Source organism: Oncorhynchus masou, unplaced genomic scaffold (genome assembly GCF_036934945.1).
Source record: "Oncorhynchus masou masou isolate Uvic2021 unplaced genomic scaffold, UVic_Omas_1.1 unplaced_scaffold_4468, whole genome shotgun sequence".
NCBI classification, from domain to species: domain Eukaryota; kingdom Metazoa; phylum Chordata; class Actinopteri; order Salmoniformes; family Salmonidae; genus Oncorhynchus; species Oncorhynchus masou.
The window spans coordinates 9417-26859 of record NW_027010862.1 but is presented as its reverse complement, the minus strand read 5'-3'; the positions used below and the strand labels follow the sequence as shown (position 1 = coordinate 26859).

General features: G+C 40.0%; 1 pseudogene; it reads left to right on the top strand.

The window, feature by feature from the left end:
• The first annotated feature begins 478 nt into the window (after positions 1–478).
• Positions 479–16084, top strand: LOC135535131 (zinc finger protein 271-like; annotated as a pseudogene).
• Positions 16085–17443: the final 1359 nt, after the last annotated feature.

Genomic DNA, 17443 nt, shown 5'->3' with positions numbered 1-17443 from the left:
AAATCTGCCGTTCTGCCCCTGAACAGGCAGTTAACCCACTGTTTCTAGGCCGTCATTGAAAATAAGAATTTGTTCTTAACTGACTTGCCTGGTTAAATAAAGGTAAAATTAAAATTAAAATAAAAAAATCAACACTTTACATGTTGCGTTTATAATTTGTTTATTGTAGTTACTATCAGTTTTAGGAACATCTTTCCAAATATTTCACCTTATTTTTTACTTTACCCAAAATATGACATCAGTGATAGTCAAAATGTTGAAAATCTGTGAACGTCTAAATAAGAAATTGGGCCATTTAAACAGCAGATGTCGAACCCTTTCAACAATGGAGAGATGCTACTGATGTGCTTTGTGTCTTCGATGTAAAAACTATTACACAAAATTACTTCTTTAGTTGTTTTATGTTTAAGGAAGTGTGTAGGTTGCATTCTGTATCATACAGCTATGAAAGTTATATATTTAGAACCACCTGCTTGATTGGAATCTTGCAAAGTCTGTGTTTTCAGTGTGCTTGAACTGTTTAGTTTTTTGTGTTCTGACTTGTAAAACAGGATGAATAAAATAAGTAGTGTAAACATAAAAGTAATTACCAGGAAGCTCTACATTTATTTGGCCTCAGGTTGAGAGATCTGATTAGGATTTACTCTTGTAGCACTGTTGTTTTATCATGTGGAGATTTCATTCGGGTCTCTATTTTTTAAAAACACTGTCTTTGGCAGGAGAAAGACCAGACTCAGAGGAACCAGAGCCAGGGACGTCCAAACCAGCAAGACGACACCAGTGCTTCCAGTGTGTAAATAGTTTCAATGGGTCAGGGGATCTGAAAAAACAGGAGAAAATTCACACAGGGGAGAAGCCTTACCACTGCTCCCAGTGTGGAAAGTGTTTCAACCAGTCAGGGGAGCTGAAACAGCACGAGAGAAGTCACACAGGGAGAAGCCTTACCACTGCTCACAATGTGGAAAGATGTTTAACCGGAAAGGACATCTGAAAGCTCATGAGAAAATACACACAGGGGAGAAGCCTTACTGCTGCTGCCAGTGTGGGAAGAGTTTCACCCGGTCAGGGGATCTGAAAAAACATGAGAGAATACACACAGGGGAGAAGCCTTACCACTGCTCCCAGTGTGGAAAGCGTTTCTACCAGTCAGGGGAGCTGAAACAGCATGAGAGAATTCACACAGGGGAGAAGCTTACCACTGCTCCCAGTGTGGGAAGAGTTTCAACTGGTCAGGGGATCTGAAAAAACATGAGAGAATACACACACGGGAGAAGCCTTACCGCTGCTCCCAGTGTGGAAAGAGTTTCAACCAGTCAGGGGATCTGAAAAAACATGAGAAAATTCACACAGGGGAGAAGCCTTACCACTGCTCACAGTGTGGAAAGATGTTTAACCAGAAAGGACACCTGAAAGCTCACGAGAAAATTCACACAGGGGAGAAGCCTTACCACTGCTCACAATGTGGAAAGATGTTTAATCAGAAAGGACACCTGAAAGCTCATGAGAAAATTCACACAGGGAGACGCCTTACCACTGCTCCCAGTGCGGCAAGTGTTTTAGCCAGTTAGGGAACCTGAAACAACATGAGAGAATTCACACAGGGAGAAGCCTTACCACTGCTCCCAGTGTGGCAAGTGTTTTAACCAGTTAGGGATCCTGAAACAGCACAAGAGAATACACACAGGGGAGATGCATTACCACTCCTCCCAGGGTGCAAAGCTTTTGCCAATTTAGGAAGCCTGAAAGAACATGACACAAAGGATAAAAGCTCAGATTTTGGGAAAAACATATTACTCATAACAATCACTTAAATGTCATTAGAGAATCCACACAGGAGAGAGAAATTACTTCTCTTAGCGTGTATATTGATATTTCACATCTCATTTTTCTTGCAATTCATCAGAGAACATACTCAATGCTCCCGTTGTCTTATATTGTTGCCTTATAATGTGTTGACCTGTTTTTACAAGATGAAATTGCTTCTTCCAATTATTGATAAACATGTACCTGTTAAGAAACTGACTGTTAGATATGTTAAGGCTCCATGGATTGATGAGGAATTTAAAAACTGTATGTTTGAAAGAGTTGGGGCAAAAGGAGTGGCTAATAAGTCTCGCTGCACATCTGGCTGGCTGTTTTATGTACTGCAAATTGAGAAATTATGTGACCAAACGCATGTAGAAAAACATCATGAAAGAAAAGCAGTGCAAGTATTGAATTTTGTAAAGTTAGTGTGGGAGAGGTGGAACTACCCAAGAGTGGTAAAGCGGCCTTTACTGGTTCTAACAGCAGACCTATAAGCTTGCTGCCAGCTCTTAGCAAACTGTTGGGAAAAAATGGTTTGAACAAATACAATGCTATATTTCTGTCAACAAATGAACAACATACTTTCAGCATGCTTATAGAGAAGGGCACTCAACATGTACTGCACTGACACAAATGGCTGATGATTGGTTGAGAGAAATTGATAACAAGAAGATTGTGGGAGCTCTATTGTTAGATTACAGTGCAGCCTTTGATATTATTGACCATAACCTGTTGTTTAAGAATGTATGTGTGCTATGGCTTTTCAACCTCTGCCATAATGTGGATTCAGAGCTATCTATCTAATAGAACTCAGAGGGTTTTTAATGGAAGCTTCTCTAATGTCAAACATATGAAGTGTGATGTACCGCAGGGTAGCTCTCTAGGCCCTCTACTCTTTTCTATTTTTACCAATGGCCTTCCACTGGCATTAAACAAAGCATGTGTGTCCATGTATGCTGATGATTCAACTATATAATCACCAGCAACCACAGCTAATGAAGTCACTGAAACCCTTAACAAATAGTTGCAGTCTGTTTTGGAATGCATGGCCAGTAATAATCTGGTCCTGAACCTCTCTAAAACTAAGAGCATTGTATTTGGTACAAATCATTCCTCATGTTCTCGACTTCAGCTGAATCTGGTAATGAATTGTGTGGCTGTTGAACAAATTGAGGAGACTAAATTACTTGGCATTACCTTAGATTGTATACTGTCATGGTCAAAACATATAGATTCAATGGTTGTAAAGATGGGGCGAGGTCTAGCCATAATAAAGAGATGCTCTGCTTTTTTGACACTACTCTCCACAAAGCAAGTTCTGCAGGCTCTAGTTTTGTCTAATCTTGATTATTGTCCAGCCGTGTGGTCCAGTGCTACAAGGAAAGACCTAGTAAAGCTGCAGCTGGCCCAGAACAGAGCGGCTGTCACGCTCTGGCCATAGAGAAGCTTTTATTCTCTATTTTGGTTAGGCCAGGGTGTGACTAGGGTGGGCATTCTATGTTATTTTTCTGTGTTTTTGTATTTCTTTGTTTTTGGCCGGGTATGGTTCTCAATCAGGGGCAGCTCTCTATCGTTTTCTCTGATTGAGAACCATACTTAGGTAGCTCTTGCCCACATGGGTTTTGTGGGTAGTTGTTTTCTGTCTTTGTGTGTCTGCACCAGACAGAACTGTTTCGTTTGTTCCGCTTTGTTGTTTTTGTTCTTGTGTTCAGTTTCTTTATTAAATCTACCATGAACACGTACCACCTGCACCTTGGTCCTCTTCACCTTCTTCCACCTATGACAACCATCACAGCGGCACGTTTTGCTCTTAATTGTAATCAGAAGGCTGATATAAATACTATACATGCCAGTCTCTCTTGGCTAAGAGTTGAGGAGAGACTGACTATATCACTTATTTTTATAAGAAACATGAATGTGTTGAAAATCCCAAATTGTTTGCATAGTCTGTAATGGAATTCTGCCCTATGTGCACAGAAGAGACCACAGGAAAACTTCTTTGATCAGAGGTTAGTTTGTTTAATAAGGATTGCAACCCGGAGTTTACACTTACAGCAATTTGCAAGCAAGACACTCAGTTCAAAAGATGGTGTTTTCCCTTTTTATCCCCTACTGAGGATCACCCCGCCCAGGCTGATGTCCCTTAACTTTAATACCATGTAAGTTTGTGTGGGTATGCATTGATATGTAGGCTACGTGTGCCTGTTACAAAATGTATGTAGTTCTGTCCTTGAGCTGTTCTTGTCTATTGATGTGCTGTATTATGTGTCATGTTCTGTGTGGACCCCAGGAAGAGTAGCTGCTGCTTTTACAACATCTAATGGGCATCCTAATAAAATACTGAACTATGTTATTCTCTCTGATCTCAGAAATAAAGAATCTTGGTTTGACTTGGACTCCAGCAGATCCTTTTTTTATAATATCCACCTCAACTCTTCCACTGATTGCTGTTTCATCATTGTCTCAATGAAGACTTCTTTGTTTTACTTTCCTGGGGTCATTTACAAGCCTCCCACTGGTTGAATAAACATTGTTTCCACGTCAAATTAAAAAACATCTTTAACATTAATGAACCTTCACTATCTTCATCCCTAAACTAGCAACATTAATTAATGTTTCAATGACATTCCTGGCCTTATGAAATCCTAGCTAAATACAATGTTCGCACCAGTTTTCATGTCTTTGGTTATGCAAACATTTGTTTACTAGATTATATTTCTCATTAAGAATAATGTTCTTTTAATTCTATATGAAGGAGAGTCATAACAATAACAAGGTTATTCATGGGGTCAAAATGATCTGTTTAAGTCATTAGTTTTGTTTGTTCATCGTTAAAGAATACGGTTATCTTTTATTTTGTGGTTTATATCCTCTCAATCAGTCATTCCTTCATAAACCGAAAAACATTTGTACCTAAACACAACATGTGTTCAAGGGCCCCTTTAGGTTCACGACCTTTGACCATTATATATGGATAGTTGACAACTGTTTTTTAAAGGTCAAAAGTGATCTGTTTAGGTCATCAGTAAAGGAAGCATAGTTAAAGAGTACAATGACCCTTTCAAAGACTGAGACATCCCCCTTGGACATCCCCCTTAGAACTATTTTGTTTTAAATGATCTGTTTAGGACATTAGTAAAACAGATGTTTTCAAAGACACCTGGGGGCCAGTTTCTTTGGAAAGTTAATTATTTTGTGTCCATATAGTTCCCCTGTGTGCAGTCGAGATTCACAAATTCTTAACCCTTAACATTCCCAGCCAAGGGAAGAGAAAGAGGAAAGAGAAAGAGAGAGAGACATTTAGTACAGTCATTTAAACATACATATTACAATTGTTAAAGTTTACTATGTAATATTAAATACAAAATGTAATAAAATAAAATAATGAAACTATGTCACTAATCTTTTTACTAAAGAATTTTTTCTAAATCATACATGTTATTATTACATGTAGCATCACTACATAACAACAACATGGTAGCAACACCACATGGTACATACATTATTGGGCACAACAATACATCACACGAAGCAGCCACATCTGTCAGTAAGAGTGTCCACAATTGAGTCCTTGAATGAAGAGATGGAGATAAAACTGTCCAGTTTGAGTGTTTCTTGCAGCTTGTTCCCATCGCTTGCTGCAGCAAACTGAAAAGAGGAGCACACCCAGGGATGTGTGTGCTTTGGGGACCTTAACAGAATGTGACTGGCAGAATGGGTGTTGTATGTGGAGGATGAGGGCTGCAGTAGTTATCTTAGATAGGGGTGAGTGAGGCCATTGAGGGTTTTATAAATAAGCATTAAACCAGTGGGTTTGGCAAAAGGGTATACAGAGACAACCAGTTTAGACATAGACATAGACTGCAGTGAGGTGTCCTATAAGGAGCATTGGTGGCAAATCTGATGGCTAATTTCAAAGAACATCTTTACGCTCAATGTATCCTACCATGACTATATCCAACCCTACTCCATGTGTTGTCACGATCATGTATCCTACCATGACTATATCCATTACTCCATTTGTTGTCACTATCATGTATCCTACCATGACTATATCCAACCCAACTCCATGTATTGCCACTATCATGTATCCTACCATTACTATATCCAATAAAACTCCATGTGTTGAGTGTTTATCATGTATCCTACCATTACTATATCCAACCCAACTCCATGTGTTGCCACTATCATGTATCCTACCATGACTATATCCAACCCAACTCCATGTGTTGTCACTATCATGTATCCTTGAGGGTTTTATATCCAACATTAACTCCATGTGTTGTCACTATCATGTATCCTACCATGACTATATCCAACCCTACTCCATGTGTTGTCACTGTCATGTATCCTACCATGACTATAAATCAACTCCATGTGTTGCCACTATCATGTATCCTACCATGACTATATCCAACCCAACTCCATGTGTTGCCACTATCATGTTTCCTACTTGGCTGAAGCTTTGATCCAGTGGAAGAAGTATTGAGGAGCAGGGAGGTTAAAGGTCACTTCAGGATACAGCTGTTACTCTAAACTATCCCTAGATAATACAGTAATGAGAGAAAATGTATAGAATATTTATGGCTCTATAACATCTCTATCTAATCCATTTTATTGAACCTAATTCCATTTTCTCCATTTAGTTTTTCCAGGTTTCTAAATTGTCCCTGTTTGTCTGTTTTTCTCTCTAAATCACACTGTTAATAGAAAACAACAACATTGGATGTTCTAAGTCCACAACAACACTTAAACCACAGCAGGAGAACACGTTTGAAGTCTGAGAAAAATCTAAGACGTGTTCATTTTTGTGTGTAGATACCCTTTAATTGAAGTGACACCAGCAAGAGCCTTGCTTGGTTAGTGGTGTCTCTGTAGCACACATGGGATTGCAGAGTCTGCTGAACAAATCACTGGATTGATGCTAATAGTCATGGTATCATTCTGCCAGGGAGGAATAGACTACTTTGTAGTTAACATTTAATTGACAAAGTTTTTTGGGAAAGCTTTCAACCAGAAGATGGTTGTCATTAGCATCATCGCTAACAGCTACACATAGTGGATCACTAGCATCATCGCTAACAGCTACACATAGTGGATCACTAGCATCATCGCTAACAGCTACACATAGTGGATCATTAGCATCATCGCTAACAGCTACACATAGTGGATCATTAGCATCATCGCTAACAGCTACACATAGTGGTAGACTGCACTCAGACAGGGGCATTTCCTGGCTGTTTCCTCTTCAGAAACTTGAAGGAAAATACAAATCACTGAGGCAAATTTAACGATGACTTGCAGGCAGTCAGTTCAGAATAACGATGACAAAAATGGAAAACTCTTTAATCTGTCACATAATCCTACCTAACGGGCAGGTCAGCCCTGGAGTAAAGTATTTGCTGTAAGAAGTATGAGAAAACATAACATCTGGTTATTTTTAAATTTCTTCGCATGACATGGCTTGCCAGAATAAACATTGTTATTAATATTTTTCCAGTCTGCGTTATCCACTCCAGTCAGCAGAGAGCGATATTAGTCTTTCAGGTGATGCTGCTTGCGTGACGTACAATCTAGTGGACGGAACTGGAGGCTTCTTCAACGGCGACAAAAGGCTTCTGATTCAACCAACGTGTTGCTTTGCTAGCGAACAAAAAGTTGAGTCTTTGAAGCTCTTTAGACCAATCGTGTGTATATTACTCTTAGTGTTTAGAATATAATTATGTTTACCCATCTACTAGTTCATTTTAACGTCATTTGCTCGTTAAATTAGCAAATGTGTTACTAAAGTGATACTGCATTCGGCTAATCGACCGGAGCATGAGCTCACAAAGCTCGACCGAGAAAGAAGCTCTGGTGAAAGGAGAGGAAGAAGCTTTCAGGATGAAAAGGGAGGAAGAGGACGCTATCACATTGAAAGAAGAAGAGGATGATATTACAGTGAAAGAGGAAGATGGGAAAGAGGTTGTGGAAGAGGAGGAGGTAGAAGCTTTTAGAATCAAAAAGGAGGAAGATGCCATAACATTGAAAGAAGAGAATGTAGTGAAAGAAGAGGAAGAACCGTTTAGAGTAAAAGAGGAAGAGGAGGCTATCTCAATAAAAAAGGAGGAAGACGTTTTGGGAGTGAAAGCGGAGGAGGCTGAAGATCAGACTACCACCAGTGAGTACTGTCTTAAAAACGGACACTATGTAGTTCTTGAAATAATGTATTGTTTTAAAGGGGCATTCTACTTCAGTTCAACACTTGAATATGTCGTTCAGTACTGTGGGAATTGTTTAAGGGCCAATCTGCCATTGGTACATATGTTTTTGGGACTTCGATGTATTGAATTCTCATTCTCCATGTTGTCTACATTAAAGTTCACCTCATCTAATATAACAGGCTTTTAAAATCTACTTAAAATATCAAAGGGATGTAAAAGGCACCCATTTTGTGGAAATGACCCTTTACATTTGCAACACAAACAATATTTTACAAAATCATGATGGAAGTGGCCATTTTTGACATATTCATGCCTCTTGATTGTAATAGACGGTCATAAGTTCACCATTTGTTTGATGTTCTCGTTCACACAGGAGAGAGACATGACTATTATGGATCCTCTGGGGAGCCTCAACAACATCCTGATGCTGACGAGGAAGAGAAGAGTCTCTCCAGATCAGATCACCAGATGGTACAGGTTGGTCTGGTCTAGCATACAGCTTGCTCTGTCACGGTCTGGGCTGGGTTTCTGTAAAGCACTTCATGACAACAGTGGCATCAGAATCCATAATGATATGTGTCTGTGTCCCCTCTTTATGGTTACCAGGACAACGCTAGCCCTTCCTCCCTCCTGGAGGCCCCGTGTCGTACCTCTCCCAGTAGCGCCTTACTGCTGGGTATGAAGAGGTTGTCTGTGCTGCTGGTGGACTGCAGGAAAACAACGGGGCTGAGTGGAACTGTGAGAGGAGGAGAAGAGAAGAAAGGATCAGATTTGACCCATCAAAGTAAGTGCTGTAGTTTAGTTTGAACAAATACAATAGATCTGCCCACTGGTATCTGTTACCAGGACAACCAGCAGAGTTCTGTTAGTTGACAGGAAGATGGAGTAGTGTATATGGATGTTATGAATATCATAACACTGAAAAAGGATTCTACCAATGAAAAGAGAGAAACCAATAGACCATATAAAACCTTGATAAAAGTTAGCTTTTGAGAGAGAGTTTCAAGATGATCCAATGTAAGCTGCTTGTTTTACAAAAACTTTTCCTTAAAAATGATGACCTTACTTTTTTCAATCTTTACCAACGACATGCCAACGACATTTGAGTAAAGCCAGTGTGTCTGTATGCGGATGACTCAACACTGTACACGTCAGCTACCACGGAACTGAAATGACAGCAACACATACAAAGAGCTGCAGTGAGTTTCAGAATGGGTGTCAACGAATAAGTTAGTCCTAAATATTTCAGATTGCCTTAAATTACATGGCCTACTATGCTAATTCTGTAGCGGTATTGTTAGAGGGGGGTAAAGAAATATTTTGTTGGAGAGCCATGCAGGTATTGACCCTAGTTATTAAAGTTAGTTATTACCTGTTATATTATTATTATTATTATTAGATATTATTAAAACTGAAAGGATGAGAGTAGAATAGAGTAGCGCTTCCAGACACATTCTAAACATGGAGTCTTAAAGGAGGACTGTAACATCTGATGATGAAACATTATGGAGTCTTAAAGGAGGACTGTAGCATCTAATGATGAACATTATGGAGTCTTAAAGGAGGACTGTAGCATCTAATGATGAAACATTATGGAGTCTTAAAGGAGGACTGGAGCATCTAATGATGAAACATTATGGAGTCTTAACCTGTATGGGAATGGGGTTCTGCCGCCAACAGCCAATGAAATTGCAGGGCACCAAATACAAATCAACAGAAATCTCATAAATCAAATTTCTCAAACAATCAAGCATTAGGCACCATTCTAAAGATAAGTCTCGTTAATCCAGCCACAGTCTCTGATTTCAAAAATGCTTCACAGCGAAAGCTCCACAAACGATTATGTTAGGTCACCACCAAGTCACAGAAAAACCCAGCCATTTTTCCAGCCAAAGAGGAGTCACAAAAAGCACAAATAGAGATAAAAATGTATCACTAACCTTTGATGATCTTCATCAGATGACACTCAGAGGACTTCATGTTACACAATACATGTATGTTTTGTTCGATAAAGTGCATATTAATATCCAAACATTTCATTTTACATTGGCGTGTTATGTTCAGTAGTTCCAAAAAATGCCACATCAATTTACAGAAATACTCATTATAAATGTTGATGAAAATACAAGTGTTATGCATGGAACTTTAGATAAACTTCTCCTTAATGCAACGGCTGTGTCAGATTTTAAAAAGAACTTTACGGAAAAAGCATACCATGCAATAATCTGAGTACGGAGCTCAGAGCCCAAACCAGCCAAAGAAATATCCACCATGTTGCGCAGTCAACATTAGTCAGAAATAGCATTATAAATATGAATTACCTTTGATGATCTTAATCAGAATGCACTCCCAGGAATCCCAGTTCCACAATCAATGTTTGAGTTGTTCGATAAAGTTCATAATTTATGTCCATATACCTCCTTTTGTTAGCGTTTGGTAAACAAATCGAAACGGGCGTGCAACTTGCAGCGGAAAGATCGGACAAATTCCATGTTTTTATCATAAAAGTTCAATAATGTTCCAACCGGAGAATTCCATTGTCTGTAGAAAAGCAATGGAACGAGAGCTAACTCTCTCATGACCGCGCGTCACGAGACCAAGGCACTCTGCCAGACCTCTGACTTATTCCCCTCTCATTCAGCCCCCCCTCTCATTCAAACAGCTTTAGAAACTTCAGAGTGTTTTCTATCCAATACTACTAATAATATGCACAAATTAGCATCTGGGACTAAGTAGGAGGCAGTTTACTCTGGGCACGCTTCTCATCCAAAAGTGAAAATGCTGCCCCCTATCCCAATTAAAGGAGGACTAGCATCTAATGATGACTTACTATAGAGTCTGATGCTTTAAAGGAGAAGTGTACCCAAAATCCAAAAACTCCTAATTGATTCCATACATTAAAACTCATTCAGTGGATTTTTTTCCCTTTCCCCCTCTCTCTCCCTGTAGTGCTGTACTGAAACAGCTGCTCTCCCTCTCTCTCCCTGTAGTGCTGTACTGAAACAGCTGCATTTTCAAAAACCCCTCTCTCTCTAGTGCTGTACTGAAACAGCTGCTCTCCCTCTCTCTCCCTGTAGTGCTGTACTGAAACAGCTGCTCTCCCCCTCTCTCTCTCTAGTGCTGTACTGAAACAGCTGCTCTCCCTCTCTCTCTCTCTCTAGTGCTGTACTGAAACAGCTGCTCTCCCTCTCTCTCCCTGAAGTGCTGTACTGAAACAGCTGCAAAAACGTGACTCGTGACGTTGCTGGATGCGGGCCTCGCTCTGCTGCCTTGCCAGTTAATTTGTTATTTTATTACAGCTATGGCCTTTGTCTTTTACCTGGAGTTGTTTATTTATGTCTGAGAAAAAAACACTTTTCAACCCGTAAAACATCTACAAAATAAACTCTGCTAGCCTCTCTCTCCACGACAACATTCCGCTGAAAAGGCAGCTGTAGCGAAATTCTAAAATATTTTTTGAAATAAGTAACTCATGTAATATGTCCAATACAGCAAATGAAAGATAAACATCTTGTTAATCTACCCATGGTGTCCAGATTTCAGTTAAAATTTCAGTTTACATTGGCTTTGTCTTTCACTGCAGAAATGTTTTTGATTCCAAAACATCTGGCGAATTTCCCAGAAATACTCATAATAAACATTGATAAAAGATGCAAGTGTTATTCACAGAATTAAAAATGGACTAATCCTCTATGCATCCTCTGTGTCAGATTTCAAAAAAGCTTTACGGAAAAAGCATAATCTGAGAACGGCGCTCAGTACCCAAAAACAGTCAAAGACAACTCCGCCATCTTGGAGTCAACATTAGTTTGAAAAAACACTAAATATTCACTTACCTTTGATGATCTTCATCATAAGGCACTCCCAGGAATCCCAGTTCGACAATAAATAACTGATTTGTTCCATAAAACCCATCATTTAGCCACTTGATGTTAGCGTGTTCAGCCCAGTAATCCATCTTCATGAGGCGCGACCATTTCCTCCATGACAAAAACTAAAAAAGTTCCGTGACAGGTCGTAGAAACAAGTGTGCAAAACATGTCTGCAATCAATCTTTAGGATGTTTTTAACTTCTTAATATTAGGGGCAGTATGTTCATTTTTGGAAAAATAACATTCCCAAATTAAACAGGCTTTTTTGTCAGGACAAGATGCTGGAATATGCATATAATTGACAGCTTAGGATAGAAAACACTCTAAAGTTTCCAAAACTGTAAAAATATTGTCTGAGTATAACAGAACTGGTATTGCAGGCGAAAGCCTGAGAAAAATCCAATCCGGAAGTGACTCATCTTTTGAAATCTCTGCGTGCCGATGCGTCCCTATTGAGCAGTGAATGGGCTATCAACCAGATTACTTTTTCTCCGTATTCCCCAAGATGTCTACAGCATTGTGACGTAGTTTTACGCCTTTATGTTGAAGAATACCCGTAAGCGGCTACATTGTGTAAGTGGTCACCTGATGGCTCTGAGTGATTCTTGCGTAAAATACAGAGGTAGCCATTATTTCAATCGGTCCTACTGAAAAACCAATTGTCCCGGTGGATATATTATCGAATAGATATTTGAAAAACACCTTGAGGATTGATTATAAACAACGTTTGCCATGTTTCTGTCGATATTATGGAGCTAATTTCCGGTCGATTTCTCAGCCAAACGTGAAGAACAAACGGAGCTATTTCGTCTACAAAAATAATATTTTTGGAAAAAAGCAACATTGGCTATCTAACTGGGAGTCTCGTGAGTGAAAACATCCAAAGCTCATCAAAGGTAAACGATTAAATTTGATTGCTTTTCTGATTTTGGTGACCAAGTTACCTGCTGCTAGCTGGACAAAATGCTATGCTAGGCTATCGATAAACTTACACACATGCTTGTCTTGCTTTGGCATAAAGCATATTTCGAAAATCTGAGATGACAGGGTGATTAACAAAAGGCTAAGCTGTGTCTCAATATATTTCACTTGTGATTTTCATGAATAGGACTATTTTCTAGGAATATTTATGTCCGTTGCATTATGCTAATTAGTGTCAGTCGATGATTACGCTCCCGGACCCGAGATGGGGAGTCACTAAAGGTTAACATATCATCAATAAGGTTCCAACCGGAGAATTTCATTGTCTGAAGAAAAGCATTGGAACGGGAGCTAACTCTCTAGGGAGCGCGCGTCATGAGACCCAGGCTCTCTGCCAGACCACTCACTCAAATAGCTCCTATGAGCCCCTCCTTTATAGTAGAATCCTCAAAACAGGTTCTAAAGACGGTGACGTCTAGTGGAAGCCCTAGGAAGTGCAAGCACATCCATAACTATCAGAGATTTAAATAGGCACTGTTTTGAAATTTGACTTCTCACTTTCTGTTTGGATTTCTTCTCATGGTTTTGCCTGCTATATGAGTTCTGTTATACTCAGACATCATTCAAACAGTTTTAGAAACTTCAGTGTTTTCTATCCTGGTCTGGTGTCGTTATATGTGGTCTGTGGTTGTGAGGCCAGTTGGATGTACTGCCAAAGTCTCTAAAACGACTTTGGAGACAGCTTCTGGTAGAGAATTGTACATTCAATTATCTGGTAACAGCTCTAGTGGATATTCCTGCAGTCAGCATGCCAACTGCACGCTCCCTCAAAACTTGAGACATCTGTGGCATTGTGTTGTGTGACAAAGCTGCACATTTAAAGTGGCATTTTATTCTCCCCAGCACAAGGTGCACCTGTGTAATAATCAAGCCGTTCAATCAGCTTCTTGATATGCCACACCTGTCAGGTGGATGGATTATCTTGGAAGAGAATAAATGTTAACTAACAGGGATGTAAACAAATTTGTGCACAACATTTTTGAGAAATAAGCTGAGCTTATGGAAAAATTCTGGGGTCTTTTATTTCAGTTCATGAAACATGGGACCAACACTTCACATGTTGTTTTATATTTTTTAGCAACATCTACCCCAAAAGTATTTTTACTTTACACAAAATATGTACGAAGTTTGTGAACATCTAAATAAAATAAATTATCACAGCGGGCGTTGTCATGGAAATTCATGTATACTGAGAGAGACTGTCATTTCTTCAAACAATTTGGGGGGCATCACAAGCCATCCTGGGTTCATCCTGTGGTCATCTGCACCTGGTGTTGTTTTAACCCCCCAACCCGGCCCAGATGCCAGATGCCAGGATGACTTGGAACACTAAGGGATTTTGTTCTACTCCTCCAGGCTATCTCGGTTACCCCCCCCCCCCCCTCACACACACACACATCTTGTCTTTGTACCAGCTGTAGGTTTTTATCAGGAGTTCATGAATCAATTGTCAGCTCAAGCTCCAGAGGCCCAACTCGGTCCCATAGACACAGATGAGAGAGTACCCATCAAAGCTATTCAATGGCTAAACAGTATTAATACAATCTTGTAATTTTTCTCAGTGTCCACCCTATCGACAACGGGTAAATGTTACTGGTGTGCTTTGTGTCTTCGATGTAAACACTATTACACAAAATTACTTATTTAGTTATTTTATGTTTAAGGAAGTGTGTAGGTCACATTCTGTATCATACAGCTATGAAAGTTATATATTTAGAACCACCTGCTCGATTGGAATCTGTGTCTTCAGTGTGCTAGAACTGTTTAGTTTTTTGTGTTCTGACTTGTAAAACATTTGTTTGGCATCAGGTCGAGAGATCTGATTAGGATTTACTCTCATAGCACTGTTGTTTTATCATGTGGAGATTTCATTCGGGTCTCTATTTTTAAAAACACTGTCTTTGGCAGGAGAAAGACCAGACTCAGAGGAACCAGAGCCAGGGACGTCCAAACCAGCAAGACGACACCAGTGCTCCCAGTGTGGAAAGGGTTTTAACGATTTAGGGAACCTGAAACGACATGAGAGAATACACACAGGGGAGAAGCCTTACCACTGCTCCCAGTGTGGAAAGAGTTTTAACGATTTAGGGAACTTGATACAGCATGAGAGAATACACACAGGGGAGAAACCTTACCATTGCTCCCAGTGTGGAAAGAGTTTCAACGTTTTAGGGAACCTGATACAGCATGAGAATACACACAGGGGAGAAGCCTTACCACTGCTCCCAGTGTGTGAATAGTTTCAAACAGTCGGGGGATCTGAAAAAGCATGAGAGAATACACACAGGGGAGAAGCCTTACCACTGCTCCCAGTGTGGGAAGAGTTTCAACGGGTCAGGGGATCTAAAAAGACATGAGAGAATACACACAGGGGAGAAGCCTTACCACTGCTCCCAGTGTGGAAAGTGTTTCTACCAGTCAGAGGAGCTGAAACAGCATGAGAGATTTCACACAGGGGAGAAGCCTTACCGCTGCTCCCAGTGTGGAAAGATGTTTAACCAGAAAGGACACCTGAAAGCCCATGAGAGAATACACACAGGGGAGAAGCCTTATCACTGCTCCCAGTGTGGCAAGTGTTTTAACCAGTTTGGGAGCCTGAAACAACATGAGAGAATACACACAGGGGAGAAGCCTTTCCACTGCTCCCAGTGTGGAAGGAGTTTTAACCGGAAAAACAGACTGAACCAACACGAGAAAATACACAGAGGGGAGATGCATTACCACTCCTCCCAGGGTGCAAATCTTTTGCCAATTTAGGAAGCCTGAAAGAACATGACACCGAGGATAAGGCTTACAAAAGCTCAGATGTTGGGAAAACATATTACTCATAACAATCACTTAAACGTCATTAGAGAATCCACACAGGAGAGAGAAATTACTTCTCTTAGCGTGTATATTGATATTTCACATCTCATTTTTCTTGCAATTCATCAGAGAACATACACAGTGCTCCCGTTGTCTTATATTGTTGCCTTATAATGTGTTTACCAGATGAAATGGCTTCTTCCAATTATTGAGTAACATGTACCTGTTAAGGAACGGACTGTTAGAACTGTTAAGGCTCCATGGATTGATGAGGAATTTAAAAACTGTATGTTTGAAAGAGAAAAGAGAACCTCCTGGCATTGACAACTTAGATGGAAAGCTACTGAGGACAGTAGCTGACTCTATAGCCACTCCTATCTGACATATTTTTAATATGAGCCAAGAGGAAAGTCTTTATTCTCAGGCCTGGAGGAAGCCAAATTAATCCACTACCCGAGAGTGGTAAAGCGGCCTTTACTGGTTCTAACAGCAGACCTATAAGCTGGCAGCAAGCTCTTAGCAAACTGTTGGGAAAAAAATGGTTTGAACAAATGCAATGCTATATTTCTGTAAACAAATGAACAACATACTTTCAGCATGCTTATAGAGAAGGGCACTCAACATGTACTGCACTGACACAAATGACTGATGATTGGTTGAGAGAAATTGATAACAAGAAGATTGTGGGAGCTCTATTGTTAGATTTCAGTGCAGCCTTTGATATTATTGACCATAACCTGTTGTTTAAGAATGTTTGTGCTATGGCTTTTCAACCTCTGTTCAGAGCTATCTATCTAATAGAACTCAGGGTTTTTAATGGAAGCTTCTCTACTGTCAAACATATGAAGTGTGATGTACCGCAGGGCAGCTCTCTAGGCCCTCTACTCTTTTCTATTTTTACCAATGGCCTGCCACTGGCATTAAACAAAGCATGTGTGTCCATGTATGCTGATGATTCAACTATATAAGCACCAGCAACCACAGCTAATGAGTTCACTGAAACCCTTAACAAAGAGTTGCAGTCTGTTTTGGAATGCATGGCCAGTAATAATCTGGTCCTGAACATCTCTAAAACTAAGAGTGTTGTATTTGGTACAAATCATTCCTCAAGTTCTAGACCTCAGCTGAATCTGGTAATGAATTGTGTGGCTGTTGAACAAGTTGAGGAGACTAAATTACTTGGCATTACCTTAGATTGTAAACTGTCATGGTCAAAACATATAGATTCAATGGTTGTAAAGCTGGGGAGAGGTCTAGCCATAATAAAGAGATGCAGGCTCTATTTTTGTCTCATCTTGATTATTGTCCAGTTGTGTGGTCCAGTGCTGCAAGGAAAGACCTAGTAAAGCTGCATCTGGCCCAGAACAGAGCGGCTGTCACGTGACAGCCAGGTGTGGCCGGGTGTGGTTCTCAATCAGAGACAGCTGTCTATTGTTGTCTCTAATTGTGAATCATACTTCGGCAGCCTTTTTCCACCTGTGTTTTTGGGGTAGTTGTTTTCTGTATACTTGATTTGCCTTACAGAACTCTTCGTTCTTCTCTTTGTTATTTTGTTTGAATGTTTTTTGATTAAATAAAATTCATGAACACTTACCACGCTGCGCTTTGGTCCATGCTTTCCGACGAGAGACGTGACAATTATGTGTCATGTTTTGTGTTGACCGCAGGAGGGGCAGCTGCTGCTTTTGCAACAGCTAATGGGGATCCTAGTAAAATACCAAATACCAAACTCTGTTGTTCTCTCTGAGCTCAGAAATAAAGAATCTTGGTTTGACT